We start from the raw sequence: 20,485 nt of genomic DNA on the forward strand, positions 1-20,485 counted from the left end.
GTCAAGTGTTTTTATTTGCCATAATATCAAGGTGTCAAGGATAAAAACAATCTAGTCACCAAAGGGTATAAGAAGAGCTGCCTATTATACCAGCACTAAGAATCCAGTCATAAACTAGAAGAATTGCAAGCAGTGTATGTACATTGGTGCCAGACTATGACTGAAGCTCATGGAAAAGACTTGTGCAACTAAAAAGGTTGAATTAGCTTGTTTGGGATAGATCAAACTGATTGCAGAGCTTGGGAATAGCATTTTGTATTGCACCTGGTAACTCTAAAATGGTAATCTTGAATATTCCTCAACTATTCACAAAAGGCAGAGGCAGATCACATGCTGGTCTGTGCCTGCTACAGACCATAACATTGCCACTAGTTGTGCAATATCTCTATCAATAGCTATTTGTAGCACATAGGATAAAAAAAAAATGCTGTTATCTTCACCTTCAGTGACCTATGATCATGGTCACTTACAGCTAATACAGAGCTCCTTAGAAGTGTTAAAAAAAAAACAAACCAAATTTCTGATTATGAAAATGCTGCATTAAACATGAAGGAATTTTCTCTTTGCCTTCATTATAAGCACAAGGACTCAACTTTGAACTAAAATGAGTTGTGTTTTAAGAGGTAAGAGATCATGAATTTATTACATTTGATATCTGTACACAGAATAAAACTCAATTTTTATATATTTATTTAACGCAAAAGAGTGAATCTTGAAAAAGTGATCATTATTTAGAGCTATACTATCTGGAAGAAAGGATTTAAACACTTATCAATCACCATTCACATTGTTTTGCTACAAGTAGATCTCACATTTAGAAATAAAACAGAAGAAAGCTATGATTAAAAAACTTTAAAAGAAGAAGTAAAAACTTCTTACATACAATAGAAATCATGCAAGTAGGAAGTGGAAAGAGGAACTAATAGCATTCAATACACCAATTAAAAGCCCAGAAATGAAAGAATAGATGGAGGAAACAAAAAGATAAAGAAAAAGAATTTGTAAGATATTAGGTATAATATGCAGCTGAAGTTCATATAACTAGAAGAAAATTAAACAATGACTTTGGTATTTTACCTACTAGGCATGGTGGATTGCACATTGGCTACTGTAATGGAGAAGTCAATGAGGTTTTTGTGTTCGGAAAAATGTTTTTATATCATGAGATGACAAAATATTTTGTATTTTTGAAGTAAGTGAGGATGATAGGAAACACAGATAACTGAAAATGGATGGGTTTAACTTAACAATTCTTTATAAACACAGATTTAGGGTTTGAAATGACCATATAAAACAGCCGTTTGAGGTTTTAATATGTATTACTAAGAAATTTGAGAACTATGGAGAGTTTCCAGAGGATTGAAAGAAAACTAAATGTCATTATATAAAAAATGGAAATACAATGAGCCATGAAGTAGAAGTCTTTTTTTTTTTTTTTTTTTATTTTTTTCCTAAAAGCTTCACTTTTGTCCACCTACTAGATTTTCAACAAAGTTAATAAAAGAAAGCACTAGTCGGAACTTAAGACAAAATGTGTCTTTTCATGTCACCTACTTCAAACTTAATTCAACATAAGGGCTCAGTTAGTCCCTGGGATCCTCTCTTGTTGAGTGAGAGACACAAACATCTCTACACCATGACAGTCATCTTAAAACAATTGTCTAAGCACATGGGCATAAACACCCTTTGGACACCCCTCTTCCACTGACTAGAGACTAGACAAACAGCTTTTTCCAGTGCCTTACATGCAGGTGGTGAGGTAAAGTTAAGTTATGAGAGATGGATGCCGGTCTCCTGTGACAATGACAATACTCTGTCATGTAAAGCTATGAATCCCTTCTTCTGTTCACCGTGGATATCTATTTTTCTTATTTTGTGTCCTAAAAAGATAAAAACACTTAAAATTTTCCTTCTTAAGAAGAAAACAAGACTGAAGATTCAAAAATTTAAGAGAAAAATAGTCCAACGCATGAACAGGTGGTGCCATGAAATTTTATTTTCTTGAAAACAATGTATCAAACTGGGAAGAATAGCAAAACAACCATTAAAAACAGGTCAAGAATTTTTACTCAAGCATGCAGAGCTTTCCTCAAGGTCCTGAAGCATACTTCCTTTTCTAAATACACTTTTCATATTTACTGTGCTCTATTAAGCCAAGAGCACTGAAGAGCAGATAGCTACCCAGTGCTAGGGTATTTATGATGAGAGTTTCACATGGTTTCCTTTTTCCATACATTATCTAAACTTTACACTCATATTCCAGGCATGATTCTCTAAGTTCAGTGTCAATAACTGTTTGGTAGTATGCTGGGGTGGGAGGATATGTTCTTTGTCTTTGTGGAAAGCTCTGAAGAGATTTCTTTCTATTCTGCCTCACAGGATAGATGTTCTTGTACAGATGACAATACAAGTAGCATCTCTAAGTATCATTCTGTGTTTAGCAGGTTACAAAACTTCATTCCAGAAAAGGGGTATGTTCCTGTTGTTCCAGCAGTGCTTTTTAAAATGAAACAGTAACTTTACCAAGACCTGAGGGTTATAAAAGTCTTGATGCATTATAAAGGGGAAATCAGATTTAACCTGAAGTGAACAAATGCCTTGTATAATGTGAGGGGATCCCTGTGACTTAAAGCCTGGGGGTTCTTATATCAAAATCTGATGAGCTCTATCAGCTTTGATCATCCCCTCCTAATGTCTCAATTGTTGGAAAAAGCCTCAGAGAAAGGTCAATTCTACAAAGATCCTCTTACAAATTTTCTGAGCCTCTCCACCTGCTCTCATCCTCCTACTAAAGGCACTAAAGCCGCCCAGCTTTGTAGCAGCATATTGGGTTTGAGAGAGTTGCTGTAGTCTTATGCTGTGAGATGAGTTTGCAGCGTGTCCAGACATCTTTTCCCGTCCTATTGAGACTCTGTTCCCTCTTCCTGCATCAACAGCAAACACCCTAAGTAATTCTGCAGAGATTTCCAATACTGCAGGATGGGAAGTTCTTGGTCATGTCAAAATCTGCTCAGGCAATTAGGAGAGACCAAGATTCCTGAATCTGTCTTTCAGATGATTGACTCTTTCTTAGTACTTTCTATTTGTGCCATTATACTACCAAGCGAGTTTTAAGCAAGTATTTGACTAAAGAGGAAGAATGACAAGGTCAGGTTTAATAGTGTCGATGTAGGATTCATAGCATAAATGCAGTAGTTATTTTTAAGCATAACCCTGTGTCCATAAAATTCGATAGCAAATGCCTGCAGAACAGGTTGACCAAACTCTACTATTAGCTGCAACTTTACAGTGAGGGTGGTGAGGCATTGCAATGGGTTGCCCAAGGAAGTTGTCAATGCTCCAGCCCTGCCAGTGTTCAAGGCCAGGTTGGACAGACCCTTGGGTGGCGTGATTTAGTGTGAGGTGTCCCTGCCCATGGCAGGGGGGTTGGAACTAGATGATCTTCAGGTCCTTTCCAACCCAAACCATTCTATGATTCTACGTTGCAAATGACTTAGTAATTGGATGAATACTTCCTTTGATGAGATCCATGATTTTCTATTCAAAACACAAGGCTCTACCTCACACCTCTACTTCTGGAATATGAAACGCTTTTATTGGCATATAGCTGCTGCAGGAAATAGTAGGGGGATTCTTGGCAGGAGATTGTTGCTTTTTGCCCTTTTTTTTTTTTTTGACAATATAGTTTTTATAGGCTCAAAAGTCCACAAATCTTTATAAAGTTACATCACACTGTATCTTCATATTTCCCCTAAATTAGACATGTTCGCTGAATACTTGTCCTGTTAACACATCAAGAGTCACCTGTGTATAAGAAAGCTGAAGCTAGAGCATGAGGTGCACAAGAAAAGTGGCCTTGGTAGGTGCCTAGTTAGAGAATAGGACCAGCTCTTTTTCTACAGAGGACATTGTGATTACAGAAGTAAAGGAATCGTGCTTACAGCGGCTGAGGACAGAGTAGGATATTGCTGATGGGGAAGAATGCTTTGAGTCCAGACAAGGCATTTGAATTCAGAAAGTCTTCAGATGATTGACAGCATTAATGGGAGCAGGCTGGTGGCTGGAAAATGGTGGCTAGAGGGAAAAGCAGAATGGTTTCTCGATGACCACAGTTTGTTAGTAGGAGGTCTGGTCTCACACAGGAACAGTGCAATAGATTGTAAAGTTGAAAGATGTAACAAGAATTGAAAGCAGAAATGAGGAAGGAGCAGAATGGTGGTATAAACTGCTGTCTTTACAGTAAAACAGGACCCTGGAGCATAACCTGTTTTCATAGATTTTCTACTAGAACTCCTGAAATACAATGAAACACCTGCAAAAATGAAAGGTACCAAGAGGAAGGGAAAATGCTTTTTGTTGCTATCTTCTACTTTAATGTGTTTAATAACTGTGTAGCTGACTTTTGCACAGCTTAGCTCTGGCAGCCAGAGTTATTTAATACCATAGTAGACAAGTTAACTGACAATTTTATAGAAAACATTAACATTGCAAATATAGAGATTAGCAAGTTTGGCAACTTTGATAGAGGTTGTATCAATCATTTGTATTACTGTTGCACTCAAACCTTTCTGCCCTGAACTCTGAGTACAGTACAAAGAACTAAAATTCAGCAGTACAAATATTTAAGCATGAGCCAAGTTAAACAAGGGGAGATCTTAAATGAAAACCTTCTCAGCAGGACCTTGTTGTACCAGGAGAGAGTTTTTCAACTCAAACTAAAAGCTCTTAGCCAAAGTGACTTTATACATGTAATTAAGAATAACCAAAGGGCAACGTCAATAGATATTAAAGTACAGTTTATTACAGCATACACTGCATAAGACATTCTAATTATATTAAACTGGGATACTAAGAATTTTAGAGAAACACAATTCATTTCACAGGGAAAGGATATGAAAAGTCAGTACAAGCAAGGTCTGGAGACATATCTTGGACATGACACAAAGGAACTTTGAAGGCAAAATTTTATACATGATTACCATGGTTTAATCCCAGCTGGCAACTAAGTACCTCAAAGCTGGTGTGGGATGTGGAGAAGAATTGAAAAAAAATAGAACTTGTGGGTTCAGATAAGAACAGTTTAATAATTGAAATCAAGTAAACTATAATAATAATAATAATAGCAATAACAATTATGATGATTATAATAATAATAATTTAAAAGGGGGGAGAGAGGGGAATAAAACTCAAGTAAAACAAGAAATGCACAATGCAACTGATCACTACCCACTCACTCATCCTATCCCAAGCAGCAATTGGTGGCTCCTGGCCAATTCCCCCAGTTAATGTACTGAGCATTATGGTGGTATGGAACATCCCTTTGACTAGTTTGGTTCAGCTGTCCTGGCTGTGCTCCCTCCTGGCTCCCTGTGCTACTCTTCACTGGCAGAGCACTGGAAACTGAAAAGCCTTTGACTTAGGGTAAGTACTACATAGCAACAACTAAAACACTGGTGTGTTGTCAACATTATTCTCATACTAAATCAAAACCACAGCACTGTACCAGCTACTAGGAAGAAAAGTAACTCCATCCCAGCTGAAACCAGGACAATGATCTAGCTGGGGTTTCAACAAATTCTATAAAGCCAAGCATATAATAAGTCTGTGGAGTGATCAGAGTAGGAATATTTTTTTTAGCACCCAATTGAGACACACAGAGTAGAAAGCCTAGGAACATAGCTGTTAAAATATCACAGACATCTGCCAATCCTGTCTTATCTGTTGTGTCCATTGGCAGCTTTTCCTCTCTCTGCTAAGGTACCTTAAAGCTCTCTCTAATTGTATTTACTTCTTGTAGGAAGACAGATGGTCTGACTTTTCAAAGATAGATATTTCTCTTACTATATCACAGTTGGGGAATCTGATGGTGAAAGGAAGAATTTGTATGTAAAACAGTCTGGATGAGATTCACTCCTAAATAAAACCTCTTCTGACAGTAGTAACACAAAATCAGACCTTACCCTTCTGAGCTAGGAAAAACCTTGAACACCCTTTGAAACTTGCTGGAGTCCTCCCTCCCCATTAAGCTCAACATATGCTAACACTCTTCCAGTTAATCAGCAGATACTACCATCCATTCTCATTAGACAAAATCAGTTCCGTGGGAGATATCCCACTAGACTGGTGATCCTAATTAAACTCTTTCCAATTAACTTGCTTTTCATGGTGGTTTTAGCATTATCTCACTTAAATCCAGTCAGAGATTTCTGCTATCCTGTTTGTGACTTCAGCAGCACTTTCCCTATAAATAGGGGTTGAAGAGTGCATTCCAGAAAAGGGATGTGTCTTACAGAGATATGTCCTGGTTTAAACCATGACAAGATGCTAGTTTTCGAAGCACTTCCTGATATTTCAAAGTGTGGGGGTTGAATGGCAAAATGCTTTAACCGGATGTGAAGAACCATAGCCTCACTCACCAGTTCCCATGCATGGTTGTCCTGTTGCCTCCAGGGACTCCAGGCTTACTTCTCCCAGACATCTTCACCTTTCCCCATGTCATCAGGTTTCCTTCCAGAGAAGACCTCTCCAGCTGCTGTATGCTCATGAAGAAAAATTACAGTTTAGTACTTTAGACGGTGCTGTACATAAGCTTCTGTTAAACGTGTTATATACAAAACCACCGCACTTTTCTTAAGCATAATAGCCATTACTCATAAGCGACTGGCTTTATGTTTGCAGCATGAAACTCAAACCTTTTTGCCTGCTTTGCCATAATGAAGAATGAAAAATATTTTCCAAGAAAGGACTGTTTTGCACATTTGCCAAACCCCTCCCCTGCCCCAACTCTCACATTTGTTTTTCAACTCCATCTTCCCTCAGAAAAAATAGTTGATGGATTTAATACATAATTTGTGATTTTTTAACAAAAAAGTGTAGAAGTCAAATAATTGAAAAAAAGTTATCTACAGGATTAATTTCTTCTTGATGATTGAAAAATCACCTCACATTTGCACTGTGAAAAAAATGATAATAATTTAAACATATTTATACAAAAGCCAAAATAAAGGACAAGTAAATCTTGTATTTCGGTTGTCAGGTTAACATGAACTGGGAAATGCAACTGGGAAAATACATGAACGCACTGAGTACAGACAAACTAACACTACCAAAAAGGCACAGGACTTAAGCCGGTAGTTTTTATCCTTCGTTTCTTGCAGAAGATGCCTTCTGTATATCTCATCAAGCAAGTATTGAATGAAGAGATATAGAGTACTCTTGCTAGTACACTAGTATTCTTACTAGTGTAAGAATGGGCTTGCAGGGTGATAGATTTGGAAGAGGATAGATTTGGGCAGATTTGGAATTGGATAGACTTGGAAAGGTAGACACAAAAGTCATTGGGGGGAAAAAAAAGAGATTTCATGACATATAAATATCAAGTTAAGTTGAAACTGACTTAAAGAGAAGAAACCAGATATATTTTACATAGACAACAGAAGGAAGTTACATATATGTGTGTCTTGGTTCAAGCCCAGCCGGCAACTTGGAACCACGCAGCCGCTCGCTCACTCCCCTCCTCTTCCTTCCTCCCCCCACTCCCGGAGGGATGGGGAGGAGAATCGGAGGAATGTAACCCCCACGGGTTGAGATAACAGCACTCCCGTAACTAAGGTATAATACAAACCACTGCTGCTACCAATAATAATGGTAAGAGGAATAACAAGGGAAAAGGACACAACCGCTCACCACCCGCCAACCAATACCCAGCCCGACCCGAGCAGCGATCTGGGCCTTCCGGGTAACTCCCCCCAGTTTCTATACTGGGCATGACGTGCTGTGGTATGGAATAGCCTTTTGGCCAGTTTGGGTCAGATGTCCTGCCTCTGCTTCCTCCCGGCTTCCCCTCCTCCCTGGCAGAGCATGAGACTGAGAAAGTCCTTGGTTGCCGTAGACATTACTGAGCAACAACTAAAAACATCGGTGTTATCAGCATTGTTCCCAGACTGAAAGTCAAAAACACAGCACTGCACCAGCTACTAAGAAGGAGAAAAAATGACTGCTGTAGCTGAACCCAGGACAATGTACTACTGAAGTAAGAAGGAAAATGAAAATAGACATAGCAAAATGAATCATCAAAATTACTATTTTCATAGGCATACATTTATAGCATGGCCTAGGGAGGACGTTGGACAGTAGTCAATACATTTCTGAAGTAGCCTTATGTCCCTACTGTTCCTTGCAGTACCAGGATCAGAAAGCCTCACACACCAGCTCTCTTCATAGCTTCCTTTCTCCTCCCCTTCCTAGCCTTTATGTCTTCCCTTACAGTAGGCCCCGGCCTTCACCTCCTTCATCTTTCTTATCCTATGTCAAGTGTTTGGGAAGGAAGGATGGAGACCAAGGCGGTTCTTGTAGGAAATGGTCAGCTACATGGCAGTGAGGAGAGATGAGGTCCGTACTCCAGAGGAATGGGGGATAGAGGGTAGGAGCCCAAGATTCTTGTGTGGATCAGCCCTGAAAAGTCCCTTGCCTTCTACTCCATCATCTACAGTTCTTCCAAAATCCCAATATGACCTACCTCAGTGAGATGTTTGGCCAGTTTTGTCACTCAGATATGAGGCTGTCCTCTAATTCCCAAAGGGAAAGCGTGAATAAAAAGACCGGCTTGATGCTGGCTCTTCTCTCTTGTTTCTCCAGCTTCCCTTTTAACAATTTCTTCCTCTCTCCTCCCAGTAATATCCTGGCTGTGAGAAAAAAATGTGTTACCTGGTCAGCCTGGGAGGAGAAGACATCAATGGAAAAATAGATACACAGACACTTTCACAGGAGAATAAAACTCATGAGACATGTGGCAGCAAGTTCTATGTCTGAAATCAATTGGGGGGGAGGAAGAAAAAAAAACCAAAAATAAACAAAAACCAAAGCAAACAATAAAGAGAAATTCACAAAAGAATCCAAGGATTATTTTGACAGGAGGTACAACAAAATTTGCATACTCTATAGATGTTCCTCAGCCAACACATATTATTGGTCTTAACGAAAAACTGGAATTCAATTAACTAATTTATAGATGAGATTATATTATCTGATTTATCATTATCTTTAAACTCTTAAGTCTATGACTCAGTCAATTTTAGACACCCTTCCTCCAAAAATAGAGTACACATTGTTCAAATATTTGCTTATATATAAAGCTTTTCATAATAAATGGGCTAATTTGGCTCTTTCATTGTAGTTTATCAGAGAACAGATGCATCAGTTCAACAACCTTGTGATTTTTCTGCCCTTCATGGAAGAGTTTAGCTGAAGAAAATACTGAATTTCTGTCTGAAATTATCCCCTCAGGCCACTACTAATGCAAACCTAATAGATAACTCGCTCATCTTTTAGGATGCACCACAAGACACAGAAATAAACAGTTGTGAATTTCAGTAGCATGAATAAAGCTTTTTGGGGAAAACCTTGCAACACAGCTTTAACAGCTCAATTTTGAAGTAACAGTAGAGCAAGGAAACAGAAGGAGATTCCTTTAGCAGAGAAAAAAGAATTATAAAAAATATTAAGTTGCAAAAAAGACAATCCCAGTGGTATATTAATTTCCATGGGGATTTACACTTCATTAGATGTGCAGATAATTACCAAGGTAGTCCAGATGTTTTTCAGAAGCCTTTGATTCCCATCATTTTACATTTGTCGCCTTTGTTTATAGAATTACACAGATCAGAATTATTATTATTATTTACAGTGCTATTAAGCAGTACTATAAACCTTTGAATGACCTTAGAGACTCTCCAGCTTGCTCACTTTTTACTGAAGTGGCTCATTCCACCAAGGACTGAGAAGATGCTCAGAGCTATTTTGGTACCAGATGTACCTCTAGGGCTGAGGATTTCTATAGCGACATAGAAGCACTCAAATACTCTGTGTGGGAAATATACCACACAAAAGCCTCATGTACAACTTAAGCTCTGCAATGATGATTAAAGGGGCTTGAAGGCAAGAGTAAATAGAGCTTTGTGCAGGCTCTTTGCACCTGCATGAGCGTTACTCTAATTGCTTAGGCTTATTTACTTTTCCTCTCACAGCCAGAACCTAGAGATAAGCTCCCACCACAAATCAGCTTGAATAAAGCAGTCTGTGCCAACAGCAGAAGGAAGTGAGCCCATGAATGTGTTCATTTTACTTTGCAGGCATGAACAGCTCATTATTACAGCCAATTATTCCACTTCTTCTCCAACCAAACACTAAGCAAACCATGAAAATTAGAGCTTTAAAGTTGGCAGTGCACGTTCTTAATCACAATGAGATGCCAAGCAGATAACTGGTGGATCCAGGAGCTATGTCATAGCCTTAGCTTTCCAAGATGTCTTCAACTGCTAAAGGCAAATCCTCTCTGAATTAAGAAAGAATGGGACAACATGGGCACAACACATGAATGGACATAACACAAACAAATGTCTGAACAAACTGGTTAAGCCCAGATATATATCTTCATACTCATTATGTCTAATTGTCTGCACTGAAAACGTGTAATGTGGAAGTCATGATATGCCCCTAGTAGTGCTTACTGGCAACCAGAATAAAGACATTGAAGTTGTGATTGTATTTCTGAACACTGACTGACAGTATGCCAGGATCCCAGCTCTAAGCTCACACATGCACTGAGATCATAGAATCATAAAATATTTTGGGTTAGAAAGGACCTTTAAAGGTCATCTAGTCCAAACCCCTAGCAGTAACCAGGGACGTCTTCAACTAGATCAAGCTGCTCAGAGCTCCGTCTGGCCTCACCTTGAATGTTTCCAGGGATGGAGCATCTACCACCTCTCTCAGCAACATATTCCAGTCTTTCACCACCTCCTGGCCAGCACCTTTTGATGCAGTGAGGGATACAGTTGGCTTTCTGGGCTGCAAGCTCACTTTATTGGCTCATGACCAGCTTTTCATCCACCAGTACCCCCAAAAAGAACAGAATATGAACATTATTATGCTATTGTAAAAGTTAATGGTGCATCCATAAGCTGACTATTGTATAAGCAGCTTAGGTTTCTCCATCTCAAAAAAAGATATAGGAGAAATAATAAAAATAGGGTGCAGAGCAGCAGGATTAAAAAACTGTGGAGAGTGTTCCATGCAAAGTGCAAACGCTCAAACAGGATTCTCCAGCTTGTAGAAGAAATGGCAGAGAGAGGAGGGTGTCAGGAAAGACATCTGAAAAGTCATCGGAAATCAAGGAACAAGCAAACAGGAATGGTTTCTCATCCCAGCCAGTAAAAGAACATCAAATGACAGGAGAATGTGACAGAGTCAAAACAAAAAACGGGAGGCGCTTATGCACAGAGCACCTAGTTAAAGATCTTCTTGCCACAAGATATTATGAATGCTAAAATCACATCTGGATTAAGAAAGTGAGAAGAAGATACTACTTAGATATAGTATCCACCTATAAGTAAGGAAGTCCTTAAATTGCAAATTACTAGAGGCTGGGAGGATATTCTGTGAGATTATGACTCCATGCTTGCTCTTTTCATGTACACTACTCTGTGCACCTCTCAAAAAGGCAGTAGGCTAGATGCACCTCTGGCCTGACTAGTACAATTCCTCTGTTGTTTAGACCTTTTATTGGTTTCAGTAAAATATTTAGTTTGGAAAATGTAAGCTGATGCAACCTAGGGTATACCATGAAAACAAAATAAATCTGAAAGAGAAACAGCTTATATTTCATTCCTTCCTGGTTAGGCATCTTACCAGGATATTTTTATATCCACCTCCCACAGTTTTTCCTGTTCCACCCTTCTCCACATAGCCCATTAGCAGATTGCTACTGCATTTATACTGAGGGACTCAGCAGTCAGTTAGAAGCTATGTCCAGCTATTTGCAAGAGGGAAACACGTGAGTAAATGTATCAGTAAAGATTAATCAAAGTTTGGATATGATTTAGAAATATCCAAGACAGACAGACACCCACATTGCTCTCTGCGGGAGTGGATAACTTTAACTTAGTAGAAAGAGAGAACAAAAGCCTAGAATATCTTCTATAAAACTGGTAGAAAAGTTGTTTAAACTCTTTTTCAGTGGAAAATTACCGAGACTGATGCTTGATCTCCAGAATGATGATGATGGACTTTTTTTCTCAGAGTGTCAGATTTTTAATGGCGAACTTCAGCTTTTCATTTAGAAAGTAGATGAAAGGTGTTCAGTTTGTAACTGCAAACTCAACTGAACACTCTGTGTCAGAAATGGCACCAAAGTATCTCAGGAATTTGTCATTTGGGTCCTTGTCTCGCTGACATCTCTGCACCATCTGCCCTGAATGAACAACAGTTCCCATGAGGCACAACAGTGATTCAGAGCAAAAATAGACCACAGAATACATCAGCAGCCCAGGGATCCCACTCCACAAAGCAGAAGCACGCAGGAGCTATCTACACTATAGGTCTCTGGAGGAAACGCTTCTGAAATGACATTTTGGTCCAAAACCAGGGAGTTCACCTCTCTTCCTCATCCTTCATTTTTGCAGCATAACTCCTGAATCTGTGCAAGCCTATATGATTTTTCAGTGCTAATAAATAAGCTTTTCTTTAAAACTTTGGGTGCAGAGACTGAGTGAAAATCAGTGGCAGGCTTCGGAAGAGTTAGGAGTGTATCTAGCAAGATTCCTCCACAGTGACCGAGAGTCACACCAACTAGGCTTTTTAGAGCAGAAGTTGTGCTTCAATGAAACCTTATTCCTATCACACCTTGTTATTTTAATGCAACTTGAAGTCTTAAAAGTCAACAGATTTGCATAGAGAAACACCTAACATCTCAACGCGCTGAGACAAATGGTTTTAGTTTAGGTATCCCTAACATCAAGTTTTAAATATTACAACTGCTGTTTCCAAACATTGCCCTTCCACTTTGTTTTATTAGTTGACGTTGAGGTGCTAAATAGTAAGTACAATTCAGTCCACCGGGTTTTGTCATATTCTGCAGTTTGAGCAGAAGTAGCTGAAGCATCGTTCTTTAATAGTGGCATTAGTCCTTGTATGAGCAATAAAAACTACCACTTTCTTTATGAGGCAAGCTAAATGCTATTAAAATAATGAATGAACTATTGCATTTTATTTGTTCAGCCTTTCCCAGTGCTATTCCCACAACCAAATTTAAATCACTATCTTGTATTCTACTTAAGTTCCTATGTGCTTCAAATGCATAGATGACTGCATAAAAGCCCTTCAGAATGGCAGTAAAGTTTTATTTCCTCCTCCAGTAAGCAAACAGTTAAAGAATTGAAATGGAGCTGGAATACAGTCAAGATTAATCCCCACATTCTGAAACAGCTCTTAAGAGAATTTTCTAGGTAGTTTAAGAGACTTTCCTGTTTTCAGCCATGTGCTTCTGCTTATCAATGGGAAGATGAATCTGAGACTGATCAGTCCCCCTGGACTGTAATACAGAACAACAAAGTTCAGATCAAAAGCATCTTGATTAAACAACCTAATTAAAAGGTACATGGAACTGGTGTTGTAGCAGATTTTTTTCTTCCTATGAGGATTAAAAAATCTCCAAATTTACCTTCTTTCCAAAATCAAGGGTAAACATTTGCTTCCAGTGACATGTTTATGACCTATTAATTCGTTCCTACAAGGACAGCTGAAATCCCAGCCCTGCTTTAACATGGTTCAAAGAGCTAAAATTACCTTCAGCCAAACATCCCAGGATATAAACTGATGTCTCATTGAAGTTTGACTGCGTGATCAAATATGGATCTCCAAGATGCTAGCTTTAATGTCAGTGGAAAAGAGGAGGAGAAGAAGGGAGAAGCAGAAAGAGAAAGAGCACCTAAGCAAGCACACCAGAGCAATTAAACTGTCAACCAATTAAGCTGTCAACCAAAGTCTGTAACCCATTGCTTATTTTAAATGAGCACATCCATGTGCTGTATGTCATCAGGAAATGTAAGTCTGCTCCAGGCCTTACCTGTACAGAAAGACTTTTAGCTCAAGTTCTGAGTTAATAGTCTTGAGTCAGAGTCTCTGCTTAGCCTCTGTTGTACTAGGACATATGCGTAAGGAATGGACCTAATTGGGCAAGAAATGGTAAGAAAAAACAGAGTTAGGATAGTAATTTTTTGTGGATAGCACTGTAAACCTAACAAGTTGTCCCGGGTTCAGCTGTAGCAGTCATTTTTCTCCTTCTTAGTAGCTGGTGCAGTGCTGTGTTTTCAACTTTAATCTGAGAACAGTGCTGATAACACACTGATGTTCTAGCTGTTGCTAGGTAATGTTTACTCCGATCACAGACTTTTCAGTCTCATGCTCTGCCAGTGAGGAGGGGCATAGGAAGCCGAGAGGAAGCAGACAGGACACCTGACCCAAAGTAGCCAAAGGGCTATTCCATATCATAGCACATCATGCCCAGTATATAACTAGGGGCAGTTATCCGGAAGGCACAGATTGATGCTTGGGTCAGGCTGGTTATCAGTCAGCAGGTGGTGAGCAACTGTATTGTGCATCACTTGTGTTTATTGTTTTCTTTTCCTTTTTCCCTTTCAGTTTTATATTCTCTCCCCTTGTTTTTTCCCTTATTATTATTGGTGGTAGTAGAAGTAGTTTTGTATTATACCTTAGTTACTGGACTGCTCTTATCTCAACCCATGGGATTTACATCTTTCAATTCTCCTCCCCATCCCTTTGGGAGTGGGAGGGAAAGAAGGGAGGAGTGAGCAAGCAGCTGCATGGTTCTGAGTTACTGGCTGGGCTTAAACCATAACACAACTGAATTCCTAAATTTTCTTAAGTTTCTTTTGCTGTTACACACCTCATCATTCCAATGCAATTAGCTTAATCTACTTGAAAGTCACCCAGTTAGATGAGATCTGGGTAAGCAATATCCATTTTTTTATTCCCTCCCCACAAAGCCAAGAGATATAACTCTGTCTGAGCTGTATTTATAAACTCAGAGAAAGAGCAGAGAAATTGTTCGTTTCATAGGGATGAAAATGGCCTGGAAGAACAGTTCCCATGATATAAATGTTTTCTTCCACAATTCTTCCAGCACAATAGAAAAGGTAACTAAAATCCAGTAAATAGAAATGCAGGGTACTGCTTAGGTTGAAAGTAATGCACTGTCTGGGCTGGGAACAGCTACGTACAGCCACAGTTGGAAGTATATCAGAACACAAGTTTATTTCTTTCCTGCCTTCCTTGATACTAAATTTTATCAGAATATCTGTTGAAGACACTTTCTACACAGAGCAAGGAGTGCAATTAAAGGAGATTGCTTAGTCACTACCATGCCACCATGAGATCAGTGCACAGAAAAGGTCCACGCAGTTGTAAATGGGATATGACCCACACTGAGAAAAAGTTCTTTGAGAAACTCAACTAGTACTAACTTGCAGAAGCACTCAAATGGTTATCATTAAAAAGTCAAATTAATATTTAGAAAAATACTCTTTTGAGAGATATCTTAGAGACACAGTAATCTCAGATTTGTGTGTGCAAATCTGACTTTGTTTTTTGCAGTAGAATTCAGAGATATTAAAACTATCCTGGACTGACAGAATTCAGGGGAATTAAGAGGACTGTTTAACTGAACTAAATTCTAGAACCTGGAATGTGAAAAAGACCTGAAAGATCTTGAAATCAAAGATACAGGATTACGCACAGTGAATTAGAGAGGAAAAAAAATGTATAGAGCAGTTCTGAGATTAACCAAATGAGGAATTGCCTCCTAGGTAATACTTTGTATAAACAGCATTTCGGAAAGGATTGGAAGAAGAACCTTTTTTTCATAAAGCATAGAGATAAAGTTAAAGCTGCCAAAACTTGCGATGAACTAGACTTCACCAGGGAAAGTAAAGCATTTAGCAAAAAGAACTTTTTCTGTGTAAATAGTAGGACTAGAAAAAATAAGTTGTTTAATAGGAAAGTGGAGGAATTGGTGATCAGAACAACCCAAAAAAAGTTCACATGGAACAAAGTGAAAATAATGACTTGTACAAATGAAGATATGAAAAAGAAAATTACCACATGGAAGCAGGATATAATCATGCTAAGAGAAAAGGCAACCGAACCACAGACATTCTAGGGAACCAAGGATGCAGGTTTATGGTCAGAGAAAGCCAATTTAAGGCCTTTTTACAATCAGTGGTCACTTATCCTGCATCTTTTCCAGCTAATGTGCTCCCATGTTGGAAACTGGGAAGCATACAAGAGAATGGACGCCCCTGGTTCATAGGAGTAAAATGAAATTTTGCAGCACACACTACAAAGTGTGCTGCAAAGAGCTAGACTCAGCCCACCTAGCCAAGTAACCCAATTTAGGAACATGACATTCCTATGTGCAAGGTCCTACACATGGGTCAGGGCAACCCCAGGCACAGCTACAGGTTGGGCGGAGAAGGATTTGGGAGCGTTGGTTGATGAGAAACTCGACATGAGCCGGCTTCAGTGTGCACTTGCAGCCCAGAAAGCCAACCATATCCTGGGCTGCATTAAAAGAAGTGTGACCAGCAGGTCAAAGGAGGTGATCCTGCCCCTCTACTCTGCTCTCGTGAGACCTCACCTGGAGTATTGTGTCCAGTTCTGGTGTCCTCAACATAAGAAGGACATGGAGCTGTTGGAGCAAGTCCAGAGGAGGGCCACGAGAACAATAAGCAGGCTGGAGCACCTCCTGTATGAAGACAGGCTGAGAAAGTTGGGGCTGTTCAGCCTGGAGAAGAGAAGACTGTGTGGAGACCTCAGTATCTGAAGGGGGCCTGTAAGGATGATGGGGAGGGACTCTTCCTTAGGGACTGTAGTGATAGGACAAGGGGTAATGGCTTCAAACTTAAACAGGGGAAGTTTAGATTAGAGATAAGGAAGAAGTTCTTTACAGTGAGTGTGGTGAGGCACTGGAATAAGTTGCCCAAGGAAGTTGTGAATGCTCCAACCCTGGCAGTGTTCAAGGCCAGGTTGGATAGAGCCTTAGGTGACATAGTTTAGTGTGAGGTGTCCCTGCCCATGGCAGGGGGTTTGGAACCAGATGATCTTAAAGTCCTTTCCAATCCAAACCATTCTATGATTTTATGATTCTATGTTCCTTCTATAGTCAACATGGAAGGACAGTCATCCTAGCATCAGTTTAACCACTAATTGGCTTCTTGGAACGACTGGTTGTGTTTGTGCAGTAACTATATGAGCAGCAAGGCCCCTGTGCTTCAAAAGTTTGCTCAGGTACATGCCCACCCATTGATAGGACAAAGCTACAGCCTCGAAGTAAAGATAAAATCTCTTATAAATAAGCAATCACCCACTGGAGTTGCCAGAAAAGAAGAAAATTCTGGCTTGATTATTCAATCATAGCTAGAGAAGTAATTTGGTTTCAGATGTCCCTTGTGAGGCATTTTTAGAGAACAAGACCATGATGAGGCCATCTGGAATACAATATGCAGCCCTGGGCACCCAGATGCAAGGAAGATTAATTCAGTCTGTAACAGGACTACAATAATCAAGGAAATGAAGAATCTATCTTCTGAAATGAGATTAAAAGATGCTGTCTTGTTTACCCTAAGAGAATAAAGGTTGTGGGGATTCTGATTGCTTTCTATAAACTTAGCAGAAGCTAAGAGCTATTTAAACTAAAAGACATTGCTGCTACAATAACAAATGGATAGACACTAACCATTAATAAATTCAGCCTGAATATTAGACAAAGGTTGCAGATCCCCAGAGGACTAGAACAATTTTTATTAGGGGCATCTCAACTGCTTAGCTACATCAATGCCAATCAGTTTACAGTTAGAATTTACAGCACAGCTGCCTGCACTAGCAAGGACTGGGACACTTCAGCTCACAGGGTTGTTTCTAGCACAATGCACCATTGGCCTCAAGCATTTCTCTTTGTGAATTGAGCATTTTCTCTGCACTGCTCTTTATTCAATGCATTTATATGTGTAGTGACAGATTTTCAAAGACCTTTGTGCCTCACAGAGACCAAGGCCAAATTTTCAGAAGTGGTCTGCAGTCATAGGGCTACTTTCCTTGGATATACATGCTTGAGTGTGTTTACGCTTCAGCAGATGATGACATTACTTTCTTATGATATTCCCATTCAGGCACCACATTATGTGCCAGAAATTAAAATAAAGGCCTACTGAGAGTTAACAACTAAAGTAATCTAAGCCTGAGAAAAAGGGTTCTTGTTTCCTTGATATTTAGCAGAAATCAGGGAGTCAGCTGAAAGCTAGCAGGCTGCAGGCTCTGTTTGGCTAAGGCAAAAGTGACAGGAGCTTGCTGTGCACAAAGAGGAGTTGTTAAGGGAAGAGAAAGCAAAGCAATGGTGAAGGCTAAGAGCAGATACTGTGAGTTACCAGCACAGAATTTGATACAGAATTATATCCAGGCAAAGACACAGAAACAGGGCCTAAAATGTAACATAAAAGGTAATTTCTCCTCTTCTGAATACCACCATTTAATTACATTTTTAGGTAAGCATCAACATCTCCATAACAGCATCTCCTGTGCAAGGCAGCAGCCTCTACCCATCACTCTTTGAGCACTGTTCATACCAAACGTGTATGTGGTAGCTGACATATTAGAAATATTCCAGATTTTCCACCATGTGAAGAGGTCTGAGAATTGTGTGTCTTTGGCAAGAGTCATCTTTTAAACATGAATCCAAAGGAATCATGAAGGTATAATAGCATGAATCCTAAAAGGTTCTCTTAACAAAGGAAACCAGGCTCCTATCTACAAGAACATAGGATTTAGCTGAGGTATGTTTAGGCAGCTGAGGCTTACAACAATCCCCACTGACATTGGGATCTCTTAATTTTTCTTCTCTGCATGGCATTTTGCTCTTGACTGCTGTCATGGTCCATGAATAAGGTTCCCAGGCACTACTGCAATACTAGGGAATACAATAACAACCCAGCAGTAAATTTCTATTCATTTCAGTATGTGATCATCTTTGCAGTGCTTGTATATGCTGTAACACCATATGGCACCTGGACTTTTTCTTCCAGTATTACTGTCATAATTGACATAATTATTTTTAATTCTTCCTAAAGGGCGAAATACATTTTATTTGTCCTGATCTCAACAGGCATTTGAGAAAGTAGGAGCATTACTTAGCTCTTCATCACTCTCAGGCCATTCATTTTCCAGATTTAATCACCAAATTTCCTTTGTGCTCAATCTGAGAGAGCAGGAGCATATTCAGTACTTGTTAACCCTTGTTTTTTCACAGTTAGAAATACCACAGCAGTGGGACTTTCAGGGTCCCGCACAGGTTAATATACAGAGTAATTTCCAGAATGGAAACTGATAGTAAATATCATTGAGAAGTACTGTTGCATGTAACTGAGGAGACAAGAAATGAATATTCTGACGGGATTTTCAGTTCTGACTCTTATCCAGCAGTTCTCACCAATAGTCAGGAGGTGGCAGCCTCTGCAATCACTACAGAAACAGCCAATCATTTTTTTTTCCCCCCACTTTCAGAATTGAAAAGTGCCTTTAAAAATTAGATTTGGGAGAGGAGAGAGATGAAAGGAATTAACATCAGTGTTATGAAAAGGTTCAGGCTGGAGGGATTTTACTCACACACACTCAGCTTTTTAATTTGGAAATTCTTGTTCATCCTCACAACAAGTGGTATGATAAAATGGTTCTTTCATCAAATCTGCTTTGACATAATAATGTTTCCCAATGAGATTATTGGATTTTCATCCTCTTTTAAAAGGGGAAATGTTGTGTGTCTCATTCATGTTATGAGCACAGAGTAATGTTTTTCAGTTTTAAGCCTGGAAAGAATATTCTAATTTTAAAGTTGTTTTGTCCATTGCATTTTGAAATATAAAAGAGAGTTTCTATGGTGACAATTTGAAGAATAACTTTTCGAAACACATGAATAATTGAAAACTAACCTTAGAGGGAATGCCTTAATATTTCTAAATGTTCAGGCCACCTTATATACGCAACAGTAGAACAACAACAGAAAAAAACATCTTCTAGAAATGTAGAAGTTCTTGAAGCAGTAAGAGATGTGTGGGTTTTGATCTGTGATTTTTCTGATTGAAGTTCAAAGAGAAGCCATAACTCAAGCCTCTCTTCAGCCTCTACATCACATTACTATTAAAAAAAAACCAAACCAAAACAAACCAAAACAATCAGAGTCAGGATATAGGGATCTGCCGTGGCATATAGTTCAAACACTTGTAAAGTTTTGATCCACCTCTTCCTTCCTATTCACAGAGCTCTTGAGCATCTTAAACTTCCTGTTCTCATGGTGCTCCACATCTTCCAAACAATCTCCTAGCACAGAGCTTAGATGTTCTTGAAATGTCTTTTCTTAGACTAGAAATGCAAATATGATTTCAGCTTTCATTCTCCAAAATTAGGAGTCACCATCAGTTCTACTTGATGTTTAAAATACTGCTGGAGACAGCCACAAAGCTAGATGAATGCATACTGTAGAAGTCCATTAGTAGGACTGTTTCCAATTATTGCAATTAGAATTAGGGATTTGTAAAAACATGCCAGTGGAAAAGAGTGGTATAGACCGCAGTTACACAGC

The 20,485-nt window shown here is 39.1% G+C and overlaps 1 protein-coding gene across 1 annotated transcript in view; it reads left to right on the forward strand.

Annotated features, from left to right (window-relative positions):
- BEGAIN (brain-enriched guanylate kinase-associated) overlaps positions 1–20,485 on the forward strand; it is a gene marked incomplete at both ends in the record, with an annotated part of 63,666 nt that overhangs the window by 17,787 nt on the left and 25,394 nt on the right. The gene's annotated exons all lie outside the window — the stretch shown is intronic.

Source organism: Nestor notabilis, unplaced genomic scaffold, assembly GCF_000696875.1.
Source record: "Nestor notabilis isolate BGI_N333 unplaced genomic scaffold, ASM69687v1 scaffold7148, whole genome shotgun sequence".
In the NCBI taxonomy this organism is placed as follows: Eukaryota; Metazoa; Chordata; class Aves; order Psittaciformes; family Psittacidae; genus Nestor; species Nestor notabilis.